Genomic DNA, 13,009 nt, shown 5'->3' on the forward strand with positions numbered 1-13,009 from the left:
TTTTTATAGCGGTCATTTGATGTTTATTATGAATTTTTTATGAAGGAACTTTTGTAAAATGGAAAATCTGCTTAAAATTGGATTAATAATTGTGAAGAGATATGTGATATTGGTGATTTTGACATAGCTGATGCCAGAAAAATGAATTAAATGTAGATTAATGTTTAATGGATGTTCGAAGATTTGACACTGGAAGATAATTGTCAAAAGAGAATTTTGTAAAATTTGCAGCACTTGGGATATTGATATATTGCAGTGCAATTTTATAAAAGTATTAAACTTTGGATTTTTAATAAATCAAAAATATGTTGTATTTAGAAAGTGCTTTATGAAGTCAGGATGACAAAATGAAAGTGATTTAATGTTCCTTGTTTTTTTGTGATGCAGATATAACAGTCATAGAATAGAATAGAAATTACAGTGATTTGTAATTAATTAAATGAGACAAAAAATTAAAACAACTCTATCAGTTTTAATGAAATCGTAATGAGCAAAAAAAGAAATTAAGTTTTACTATGAGTTTTATGAAATGGGAACATTATTAGATGTTTTGGAGAAAATGTTGAAATTAATTTGTAAGGATTCGTCAATAAGGAGAGTTCATGTCACTAAGAAGGTTAGTTTAAATGTTGTTATATTTCATGCATGTTCATTAAATATAATTCAGAGTTAAGTATAACGTCCATTATCACTGAACTAGTATGCATATTTGTTTAGGGGCGAGCTGAAGGAGGCCTCCCGTTGCGGGAGTTACTTTCTGCATTGAAGACCCATTGGTGGTCTTCAGCTGTTCAAGTTGTGTGCTGTTTGGTCAGGTTGTTGTCACTTTGACATATTCCCCATTTCCATACTCAATTTTATCAATAAAGGAGATATGTGTGTGAACTTCAATGAGACAGGATTCCCACATGTGATAATGAATGACTTTTTACATCCAGTTGCAAATTAAATGTGGTAACCCAGGAGGAGAACAATGTGCAATATAATATGAACCCTGCTTTGTACTAGACCCAATCACTGAAATTTAACATGCTAATTCACAAAGTAAGTCTGCAGGAAAACATGCTAGTTCCTACCCAAATACGATATTCTGACAACCAGCACATTTTTTTATGCCCCACCTATGATAGTAGAGGGGCATTATGTTTTCTGGTCTGTGCCTCCGTCCATCTGTCCGTGCATCCGTTCGTTCGTCAGTGCGTTCGTTCGCTTCAGGTTAAATTTTTGGTCAAGGTAGTTTTCGAAGAAGTTGAAGTCCAATCAACTTGAAACTTAGTACACATGTTCCCCATGATATGATCTTTCTAATTTTAATGCCAAATTATAGTTTTGACCCCAATTTCATGGTCCACTGAACATAGAAAATGATAGTGCGAAGTTCAGGTTAAAGTTTTTGGTCAAGGTAGTTTTTGATGAAGTTAAAGTTACATCAACTTGAAACTTAGTACACATATTCCCTATGATATGATCTTTCTAATTATTATTCCAAATTAAAGTTTTTACCCCAATTTCACGGTCCACTGAACATAGAAAATGATAGTGTGAGTGGGGCATCTGTGTACTATGGACACATTCTTGTTAATTTCTGTTCAGATATGAACCTCTGTTGCAGTGACCCAACTTATCAGATGAGCAATTAATATTTACTTAAACCATAGTGGTTAATCTATATATATTTACAATAAATAGATAAAGCAAAAATGAAATTAGTTTTAAGTCTTATGGTGCTTTACAATGTCAGAATGATATTAATCAAAAGAGCCCACCAGTCTTTACTCCTACTCTGACTGCTTATTTGAGAAGCAACAACTGCCATGTAACAGTCTTTGGTTTACCTGGTCTCGGGTACTGCAACTCTCTAATGCTGTGACTGCTTATTTGAGAAGCAACAAATGCCATGTACAGTCTTTGGTTTACCTGGTCCAGGGTACTGCTACTCTCTAATGCTGTGACTGCTTATTTGAGAAGCAACAAATGCCATGTAACAGTCTTTGGTTTACCTGGTCCAGGGTACTGCTACTCTCTAATGCTGTGACTGCTTATTTGAGAAGCAACAAATGCCATGTAACAGTCTTTGGTTTACCTGGTCTCGGGTACTGCACTCCTACTCTCTAATGCTGTGACTGCTTATTTGAGAAGCAACAACTGCCATGTACAGTCTTTGGTTTACCTGGTCTAGGGTACTGCTACTCTCTAATGCTGTGACTGCTTATTTGAGAAGCAACAACTGCCATGTACAGTCTTTGGTTTACCTGGTCTAGGGTACTCCTACTCCCTTATGCTGTGACTGCTTATTTGAGAAGCAACAACTGCCATGTACAGTCTTTGGTTTACCTGGTCCAGGGTACTGCTACTCTCTAATGCTGTGACTGCTTATTTGAGAAGCAACAACTGCCATGTACAGTCTTTGGTTTACCTGGTCTAGGGTACTGCTACTCTCTAATGCTGTGACTGCTTATTTGAGAAGCAACAAATGCCATGTACAGTCTTTGGTTTACCTGGTCCAGGGTACTGCTACTCTCTAATGCTGTGACTGCTTATTTGAGAAGCAACAACTGCCATGTACAGTCTTTGGTTTACCTGGTCTAGGGTACTCCTTACTCTCTAATGCTGTGACTGCTTATTTGAGAAGCAACAAATGCCATGTACAGTCTTTGGTTTACCTGGTCCAGGGTACTGCTACTCTCTAATGCTGTGACTGCTTATTTGAGAAGCAACAAATGTCATGTAACAGTCTTTGGTTTACCTGGTCCAGGGTACTGCTACTCTCTAATGCTGTGACTGCTTATTTGAGAAGCAACAAATGCCATGTACAGTCTTTGGTTTACCTGGTCTAGGGTACTCCTACTCTCTAATGCTGTGACTGCTTATTTGAGAAGCAACAACTGCCATGTACAGTCTTTGGTTTACCTGGTCTAGGGTACTGCTACTCTCTAATGCTGTGACTGCTTATTTGAGAAGCAACAAATGCCATGTACAGTCTTTGGTTTACCTGGTCTAGGGTACTGCTACTCTCTAATGCTGTGACTGCTTATTTGAGAAGCAACAAATGCCATGTACAGTCTTTGGTTTACCTGGTCCAGGGTACTCCTACTCTCTAATGCTGTGACTGCTTATTTGAGAAGCAACAAATGCCATGTACAGTCTTTGGTTTACCTGGTCTAGGGTACTGCTACTCTCTAATGCTGTGACTGCTTATTTGAGAAGCAACAACTGCCATGTACAGTCTTTGGTTTACCTGGTCTAGGGTACTCCTACTCTCTAATGCTGTGACTGCTTATTTGAGAAGCAACAAATGCCATGTACAGTCTTTGGTTTACCTGGTCTAGGGTACTGCTACTCTCTAATGCTGTGACTGCTTATTTGAGAAGCAACAAATGCCATGTACAGTCTTTGGTTTACCTGGTCTAGGGTACTCCTACTCTCTAATGCTGTGACTGCTTATTTTAGAAGCAACAAATGCCATGTACAGTCTTTGGTTTACCTGGTCCAGGGTACTGCTACTCTCTAATGCTGTGACTGCTTATTTTAGAAGCAACAAATGCCATGTACAGTCTTTGGTTTACCTGGTCTAGGGTACTGCAACTCTCTAATGCTGTGACTGCTTATTTGAGAAGCAACAAATGCCATGTACAGTCTTTGGTTTACCTGGTCCAGGGTACTGCTACTCTCTTAAATGCTGTGACTGCTTATTTGAGAAGCAACAAATGCCATGTAACAGTCTTTGGTTTACCTGGTCTCGGGTACTGCACTCCTACTCTCTAATGCTGTGACTGCTTATTTGAGAAGCAACAACTGCCATGTACAGTCTTTGGTTTACCTGGTCTAGGGTACTCCTACTCTCTAATGCTGTGACTGCTTATTTGAGAAGCAACAACTGCCATGTACAGTCTTTGGTTTACCTGGTCTAGGGTACTGCTACTCTCTAATGCTGTGACTGCTTATTTGAGAAGCAACAAATGCCATGTACAGTCTTTGGTTTACCTGGTCTAGGGTACTGCTACTCTCTAATGCTGTGACTGCTTATTTGAGAAGCAACAAATGCCATGTACAGTCTTTGGTTTACCTGGTCTAGGGTACTCCTACTCTCTAATGCTGTGACTGCTTATTTGAGAAGCAACAAATGCCATGTACAGTCTTTGGTTTACCTGGTCTAGGGTACTGCTACTCTCTAATGCTGTGACTGCTTATTTGAGAAGCAACAAATGCCATGTACAGTCTTTGGTTTACCTGGTCTAGGGTACTCCTACTCTCTAATGCTGTGACTGCTTATTTGAGAAGCAACAAATGCCATGTACAGTCTTTGGTTTACCTGGTCTAGGGTACTCCTACTAACTAATGCTGTGACTGCTTATTTGAGAAGCAACAAATGCCATGTACAGTCTTTGGTTTACCTGGTCTAGGGTACTCCTACTAACTAATGCTGTGACTGCTTATTTGAGAAGCAACAACTGCCATGTACAGTCTTTGGTTTACCTGGTCCAGGGTACTGCTACTCTCTAATGCTGTGACTGCTTATTTGAGAAGCAACAACTGCCATGTACAGTCTTTGGTTTACCTGGTCTAGGGTACTCCTACTCTCTAATGCTGTGACTGCTTATTTGAGAAGCAACAAATGCCATGTAACAGTCTTTGGTTTACCTGGTCTAGGGTACTGCTACTCTCTAATGCTGTGACTGCTTATTTGAGAAGCAACAAATGCCATGTACAGTCTTTGGTTTACCTGGTCTAGGGTACTCCTACTCTCTAATGCTGTGACTGCTTATTTGAGAAGCAACAACTGCCATGTACAGTCTTTGGTTTACCTGGTCTAGGGTACTCCTACTCTCTAATGCTGTGACTGCTTATTTGAGAAGCAACAAATGCCATGTACAGTCTTTGGTTTACCTGGTCTAGGGTACTCCTACTCTCTAATGCTGTGACTGCTTATTTGAGAAGCAACAAATGCCATGTACAGTCTTTGGTTTACCTGGTCTCGGGTACTGCACTCCTACTCTCTAATGCTGTGACTGCTTATTTGAGAAGCAACAAATGCCATGTACAGTCTTTGGTTTACCTGGTCTAGGGTACTGCAACTCTCTAATGCTGTGACTGCTTATTTGAGAAGCAACAAATGCCATGTACAGTCTTTGGTTTACCTGGTCTAGGGTACTCCTACTCTCTAATGCTGTGACTGCTTATTTGAGAAGCAACAACTGCCATGTACAGTCTTTGGTTTACCTGGTCTAGGGTACTCCTACTCTCTAATGCTGTGACTGCTTATTTGAGAAGCAACAAATGCCATGTACAGTCTTTGGTTTACCTGGTCTAGGGTACTCCTACTAACTAATGCTGTGACTGCTTATTTGAGAAGCAACAAATGCCATGTACAGTCTTTGGTTTACCTGGTCTAGGGTACTCCTACTCTCTAATGCTGTGACTGCTTATTTGAGAAGCAACAACTGCCATGTACAGTCTTTGGTTTACCTGGTCTAGGGTACTCCTACTCTCTAATGCTGTGACTGCTTATTTGAGAAGCAACAAATGCCATGTACAGTCTTTGGTTTACCTGGTCTAGGGTACTCCTACTCTCTAATGCTGTGACTGCTTATTTGAGAAGCAACAAATGCCATGTACAGTCTTTGGTTTACCTGGTCTCGGGTACTGCACTCCTACTCTCTAATGCTGTGACTGCTTATTTGAGAAGCAACAAATGCCATGTACAGTCTTTGGTTTACCTGGTCTAGGGTACTCCTACTCTCTAATGCTGTGACTGCTTATTTGAGAAGCAACAAATGCCATGTAACAGTCTTTGGTTTACCTGGTCTAGGGTACTGCAACTCTCTAATGCTGTGACTGCTTATTTGAGAAGCAACAAATGCCATGTACAGTCTTTGGTTTACCTGGTCTAGGGTACTCCTACTCTCTAATGCTGTGACTGCTTATTTGAGAAGCAACAAATGCCATGTACAGTCTTTGGTTTACCTGGTCCAGGGTACTGCTACTCTCTAATGCTGTGACTGCTTATTTTAGAAGCAACAAATGCCATGTACAGTCTTTGGTTTACCTGGTCTAGGGTACTCCTACTCTCTAATGCTGTGACTGCTTATTTGAGAAGCAACAACTGCCATGTACAGTCTTTGGTTTACCTGGTCTAGGGTACTGCAACTCTCTAATGCTGTGACTGCTTATTTGAGAAGCAACAAATGCCATGTACAGTCTTTGGTTTACCTGGTCTAGGGTACTCCTACTCCCTTATGCTGTGACTGCTTATTTGAGAAGCAACAACTGCCATGTAACAGTCTTTGGTTTACCTGGTCTAGGGTACTGCTACTCTCTAATGCTGTGACTGCTTATTTGAGAAGCAACAACTGCCATGTACAGTCTTTGGTTTACCTGGTCTAGGGTACTGCACTCCTACTCTCTAAGGCTGTGACTGCTTATTTTAGAAGCAACAAATGTCATGTAACAGTCTTTGGTTTACCTGGTCTAGGGTACTGCACTCCTACTCTCTAATGCTGTGACTGCTTATTTGAGAAGCAACAAATGCCATGTACAGTCTTTGGTTTACCTGGTCTAGGGTACTGCTACTCCCTTATGCTGTGACTGCTTATTTGAGAAGCAACAACTGCCATGTAACAGTCTTTGGTTTACCTGGTCTAGGGTACTCCTACTCCCTTATGCTGTGACTGCTTATTTGAGAAGCAACAAATGTCATGTAACAGTCTTTGGTTTACCTGGTCTAGGGTACTCCTACTCTCTAATGCTGTGACTGCTTATTTGAGAAGCAACAAATGCCATGTAACAGTCTTTGGTTTACCTGGTCTAGGGTACTCCTACTCTCTAAGGCTGTGACTGCTTATTTGAGAAGCAACAACTGCCATGTAACAGTCTTTGGTTTACCTGGTCTAGGGTACTCCTACTCTCTAATGCTGTGACTGCTTATTTGAGAAGCAACAACTGCCATGTAACAGTCTTTGGTTTACCTGGTCTAGGGTATTGTTAACTATTTAGTTTAGTAGTTTATAGATATCATAGTTTAGTCTATATAGTCTTTAGTTCTATTTGTATGTATATTTGTATTTACAGTGACTTGGTGGGTTTAGATTAAAGTTGTACAAAGAACACTTCAGTCATTTATAGCAAGTTAACAGTGGTAGCAGAGCTCACAACATCCGGCGAGATGGCGACGGCTCTGAGTTATAAGAACCCACCAAGCTTGACAAAGGAGAAGTCATATCAGCAATGGAAGAATGAAGTGAAGATGTGGCAACTGGTTACAGATTTGGACATAAAAAAGAGAGGCCTAGCACTTGCGCTGTCGTTACAAGGGAAGCCAAGAGAAGTAGCGTTAGAAATAACACCAGAGGATTTGAATGTTGATGACGGAGTTGACAAATTGATAATAGAATTAGATAAATTGTTTGAAAAGGACAAGACAGATCAAGCTTATGCAGCATATACAGCTTTTGATAAGTATCACAGGGAATCATCGATTAAAATGTGTGACTATATAATTGAGTTTGAACAGAAGTATAACAAATGCAAGAAATATGACATGCCACTTCCTGATGCAATATTAGCATTTAAACTCTTAGATAATGCAGGACTTGGTGAAAGTGATCGACATTTAGCTTTAACTGCATGTTCTGATTTAAAGTTTGAAACCATGAAGGCAGCCCTTAATAGGATATTTGCATCAAAATCACAGAGTGATAATGATATAGTTACTGTTAAAGAAGAATCTGCATTTGTAGGAGAACATCGTTTTGATAGAGGGCGTAGTTCAAGGAGATTTGGTGCTCGCAATCGCATGAATAGATCATTTGATCAAAGAAATACTCAATCCAAACTTAATCCAACTATAAATGGAAGCATATCTCGTTGTAGATGTTGTGATTCAAAATATCACTGGTTCAGGGATTGTCCACATAAAACTTATGATGTTAAACTTACAGAAGAACAAACAGACACATCTGAAACTGTAAACATAACTCTTATTACAACTTCGCAACAAAACATTACACCTCAAGAAATTTTTGTAGCCGAGGCATTTAATGCTGCAGTTGTAGATACAGCATGTACCAAAACAGTTTGCGGGACAAAATGGTTACATCAGTTTTTAGACACTTTCGACTCTGCTAATGAAGAAATAAAATGCAAGGAAAGTAATACACCTTACAAATTTGGTGACGGTAAAACAGTACATTCTTATCAGTCTGTGAAGTTACCTGCCACAATTGGGTCTTTAAAATGTTACATAGAAACAGAAGTAGTTGACTGTGAAATACCTCTATTATTGAGCAAAGATTCTTTGAAAAGAGCACAAACAGTTCTTGATCTCCATAATGATAAAGTGACAATGTTTGGAAAACCAGTTGATGTTCATTTCACCTCAAATGGTCATTATTGCATAAACATCAAAGACAGAAGAACTGGGCAGACCGATTCTGTAGTGAGTGAGGAGGAAATCCTGAAGGTAGATTCTGGATTCTCTAAGAAAAGAAAGAGGGATATTATATCAAAACTGCATAAACAATTTGGTCATGCCTCATCTGAAAAGTTGTTATCTCTATTGAAAAGTGCAGGCTCAGTTGACTCAGATACTAAGGCAATAGTGAATGATGTTTGCTCAAAGTGCATTGTCTGTTTCAAGTACCAACGTCCAAAACCAAAGCCAATAGTGGGCTTTTCACATGCAAATGATTTTAACCAAATTGTTGCTATGGATTTACATGAGATTGATCATAATTTTTACTATTTGCACATAATTGACTTGTTTAGCCGTTTGAGTGCAGCAGCTATTATCAGGAGAAAAGACTCACAGTTAGTTGTTGACAAATTCATGCAGATATGGGTTAGTGTATATGGTGCTCCTGAAGTTGGAGTATACACTGACAATGGTGGGGAATTCAATTCTCAAATTTTTCGTGATATGGCTGAAAATCTAAACATGTCAGTTAAGACGACAGCAGGATACAGTCCCTGGTCAAATGGAATTGTAGAACGACATAATGCAACTCTAACTGAAACAGTTAACAAAATCAGAGAAAGCTCAAATCTATCTTGGGAAACTGCAATTAGCTGGGCTGTAAATGCCAAAAATAGTCTTGTAAATGTGTATGGGTACAGTCCTTATCAAATTGTGTTTGGAAGAAATCCTAACCTGCCATCAACACTAGTCAATAAACCTCCAGCTCTTGAAGGAGAAACAATGAGTAAAACAATGGGAAAACACTTAGTTGGTCTTCATGAGGCTAGGAAAGCATTTGTAGCATCAGAATTCTCAGAGAAAATTAGGCGTGCTCTTCGAAAGCAGGTTCGTCCCTCAGGTGAGAAATTCAGAAATGGAGATAAAGTATACTTTCTTAGAGACAATCAATGGAAAGGACCTGGTACAGTTATTGGACAGGACAATGTTGTTGTGTTTATAAGATATGGAGGAACTTATGTAAGAGTGCATGAATGTAGGATTTTAAGAGATATTGATGAACAAAAAGATAAGAAAAACAAACAACAGGAAAAGAGGGTAACATTAAGAGAAGGTCTAAAAACCTCAAACTTAAACAAGAATAAGGCTGAGCATGAAGTCCTTTATTATGATAGTGATGACGAGGAAGACTCTCATGTCAACAATCAGTCAGACAATGAACAAGGTGAAAGTGACAATGAAGTAGAAGGACATGAATCTGAATTAGGAAGTCAGGCAGGTGACTCTGAACTAGACAGCGATAATCCTGTGAATCAAGGGCATGAATCTTATGAGGAAAGTAGATCAGGAGGTGACTCGGAGCTTGATAATGATAATCATGAAGATACTCCAGTGAGAGAACAGAGTAATGAGCAAGCAACTTCAGTACACAGTAGAAGTGTTAATTCTAAGTGTAATAAAGCATTACTTTTAAAAAAGACAAGAAAGTGAACTTTAAAATGCCAGGTGATGATACTCCACGAGAAGGAGTTGTTCTGAGTAGAGCTGGTAAAGCATCATCTAGTAAAAAGAATTGGTACAATGTAGAATATAGGAAACCTGAAGAGCTTAAAGGTAACAAGTTATCAATAGACTTAAGTACGGTTGATGAATTGCAAGTTGTAAAGTCTGACACAGATCAGGATACAGAGGATGACGAAGAATCAGAAGAAGCATTATTCAATGAGATTGACTTTTGTGATGCTCGTAAAGCTGAACTTGAAAATTGGAAGAAACATCATGTTTATCAAGAAGTTGAAGACTATGGTCAGTCATATGTATCCACTAGATGGGTATATACTATAAAAGAAGCTGAAAATGAAATATACAGGAAAGCAAGACTTGTTGCAAAAGGTTTTGAAGAAGATTGTTTGGATGAAATACAGAAGAACTCTCCTACATGTGACAAACAATCTCTTAGACTCATTCTTTCAATCATAATGCAAAAGAAATGGTCCATCAATTCCATAGACATTAAAACTGCCTTTCTGCAAGGGGAGAAAATGCAAAGAAAAGTTCATCTTCGTCCACCGAAAGAAGCTAATGCTAATGGAAAACTCTGGCTTTTAGAGAAATGTGTGTATGGTCTTGCAGATGCTTCTTTGAAATGGTATGAAAAGGTTAAGAAAACCCTAAATGAATGTGGAGGTACTGAATCTAAAGTTGATCCAGCAGTATTTTACTGGTATAATTCAAATGGTCTGGCTGGTGTTCTTGCAGTTCATGTTGATGATTTTTTGTGGGCAGGAACCAATTTGTTTGAAACTGAGATTATATCGAAAATAAGAGAAAAGTTCAGTGTCGGAAAAGAAGCTTCAGAATCCTTCAAATATTTAGGACTGGGTCTAAGTCATGCAGATGATAAGATAATATTGAGTCAAACAGATTATGTTGAAGTGTTAAAGACAGTCTCAATTGATAGAAAAAGGCCAAGTGATTCTCAGCTTTCATCAGTCGAACAAACTGTTCTTAGATCAAAAGTTGGACAACTGTTGTGGCTTGCAAAACAAACTCGTCCTGATATTGCTTTTGACATCGCTATGATAGCATCAAAGTTAAAAACAAGTACTATTGAAGACTTCAAAAGAGTGAACAAGCTTTTAAGAAAAGTTAGAAACGATCCAGTGTCTCTTCATTTCAAGGAACTTGGAGAACATGTAGAACTTTTATTATATACCGATGCTTCCTTTGGTAATCTTCCTGATGGGGGAAGTCAAGGAGGGTTTGTAATAATGCTACTAGGTGAAAATGGAAAAATCAATCCAATTACATGGCAGTCAAAGAAAATAAGAAGGGTTGTTCGAAGTACACTAGCTAGTGAAGCTTTAGCTTTAGCCGATGGTATAGATTGTGCTACATCACTAGCTACTCTGTATAATGAACTGGTTTTCAATAAATGTACTACAGAAGGAGGTATTTCAGTAAGATGTGTGATTGACAATAAGGATCTTTATGAAGCTGTTCATTCTAAGAAAAATGTATCTGAAAAAAGACTGCGCCTCGAAATTAGTTGCATCAAGGAGATGATTCAAAAAGGAGAGCTTACCGTTCATTGGGTTGAAACAAAAGAGCAGATAGCCAATGTGTTAACCAAGCATGGTGCCAGCGCACAGAACCTTCTATATTGTTTTGAAACTGGACTTGTAAATACCGTTTTCATGAAATAGCTTGACATTGATTATGTGACACTTACAATAGTGACATACATATATTCGAGAACAGTAGTTAAAAAAAAACAGAAAGAGAGAATAAGTTATAATGTGATCAGCAATATCTACAAAACTTTTATTTTCATTTTATAAACTTTACATCTACTTAAGAAAGAGAAAGGATCAGATTGTTAACTATTTAGTTTAGTAGTTTATAGATATCATAGTTTAGTCTATATAGTCTTTAGTTCTATTTGTATGTATATTTGTATTTACAGTGACTTGGTGGGTTTAGATTAAAGTTGTACAAAGAACACTTCAGTCATTTATAGCAAGTTAACCTCCTACTCTCTAATGCTGTGACTGCTTATTTGAGAAGCAACAAATGCCATGTAACAGTCTTTGGTTTACCTCAGGTCTAGGGTACCGCAACTTAGACACTCTTGCTCTTGACCGACTCAGGCAAACACACCGTCATATAATACCAATGAGGCATTATGTAGCCCACAAGGACTGAGCCATTAAACTACCTGATATTTTTAGAACTTGATATCTACTTCGAAAGGACTAAAAAAATCAATAAAAACACAGCAACAGCTATTAAAGATATTTTTTCATACACATATCTTGAATATTGGAATAACCATTCCGGAATAATATTGTCTTCTGTTTTTGAAGAATGAGATTCATTGTTTGGGAATCAGTGATAACATTCCTCTTAATTACAGTTGAACCTCAATTATAGCTTCTCACTGGATATTTATAGTAAGTGATTATGAAAATATATATTTTTACACCTGAATTAGATATGTTTTCTACTGAACTAGATTGAGTTATCTCCCTTTCATTAATTCAAAGAAAATTTCTGATAATTTGGTTAGACCCTTAGTGAAATAATATTTTAGCAGTGAAGCTGCAGTTAACTGTTTGCTATTCTTATTTCTAAACGGGAGATTGTTTCCTAGGTATTTTGCCTAGTTGTTATGAGGACTTAGAAAATTATTATGAAAGTGCCAAGAGTAAATGTCAAATAGTAATTATAGACAGCAGTAATGTTGCAACCAAAACAAAACATGAACAGAACACTGAGTTTACTGTAGTATTGTTTTGGTTGTCTAATTAAAAATAAATTCTCAGCCTAACAATATTTGCACAGAATCACCCACAGGCCACCTCAGCCCATGCTTGTAAAAATCAAGTCGGATCTGTCATCTACACAGGCCAATATAATTAATTTAACTTAAACTTTTAGTTTCTAAAATTCAGCTTTGGGTCTTAGATTTAAAAGTCTATTGTGACACTGGCTTTCTATATTTTGCCAATCTGTATAGGTTATGGAACAAGGAGATCCATGGAAAAGGGCACATTTTCAACCCCCCTCCCCTTCCATCCTTTTTCCCCATTTCTTTCA

At 38.1% G+C, this 13,009-nt stretch overlaps 1 protein-coding gene across 23 annotated transcripts in view; it reads left to right on the forward strand.

Moving 5' to 3' along the window:
• Positions 1–13,009, forward strand: part of LOC139492042 (neuron navigator 2-like) — a 322,278-nt gene that overhangs the window by 96,377 nt on the left and 212,892 nt on the right. The gene's annotated exons all lie outside the window — the stretch shown is intronic.

The sequence above is a fragment of the Mytilus edulis genome, chromosome 10 (genome assembly GCF_963676685.1).
Source record: "Mytilus edulis chromosome 10, xbMytEdul2.2, whole genome shotgun sequence".
Lineage (NCBI taxonomy): Eukaryota > Metazoa > Mollusca > Bivalvia > Mytilida > Mytilidae > Mytilus > Mytilus edulis.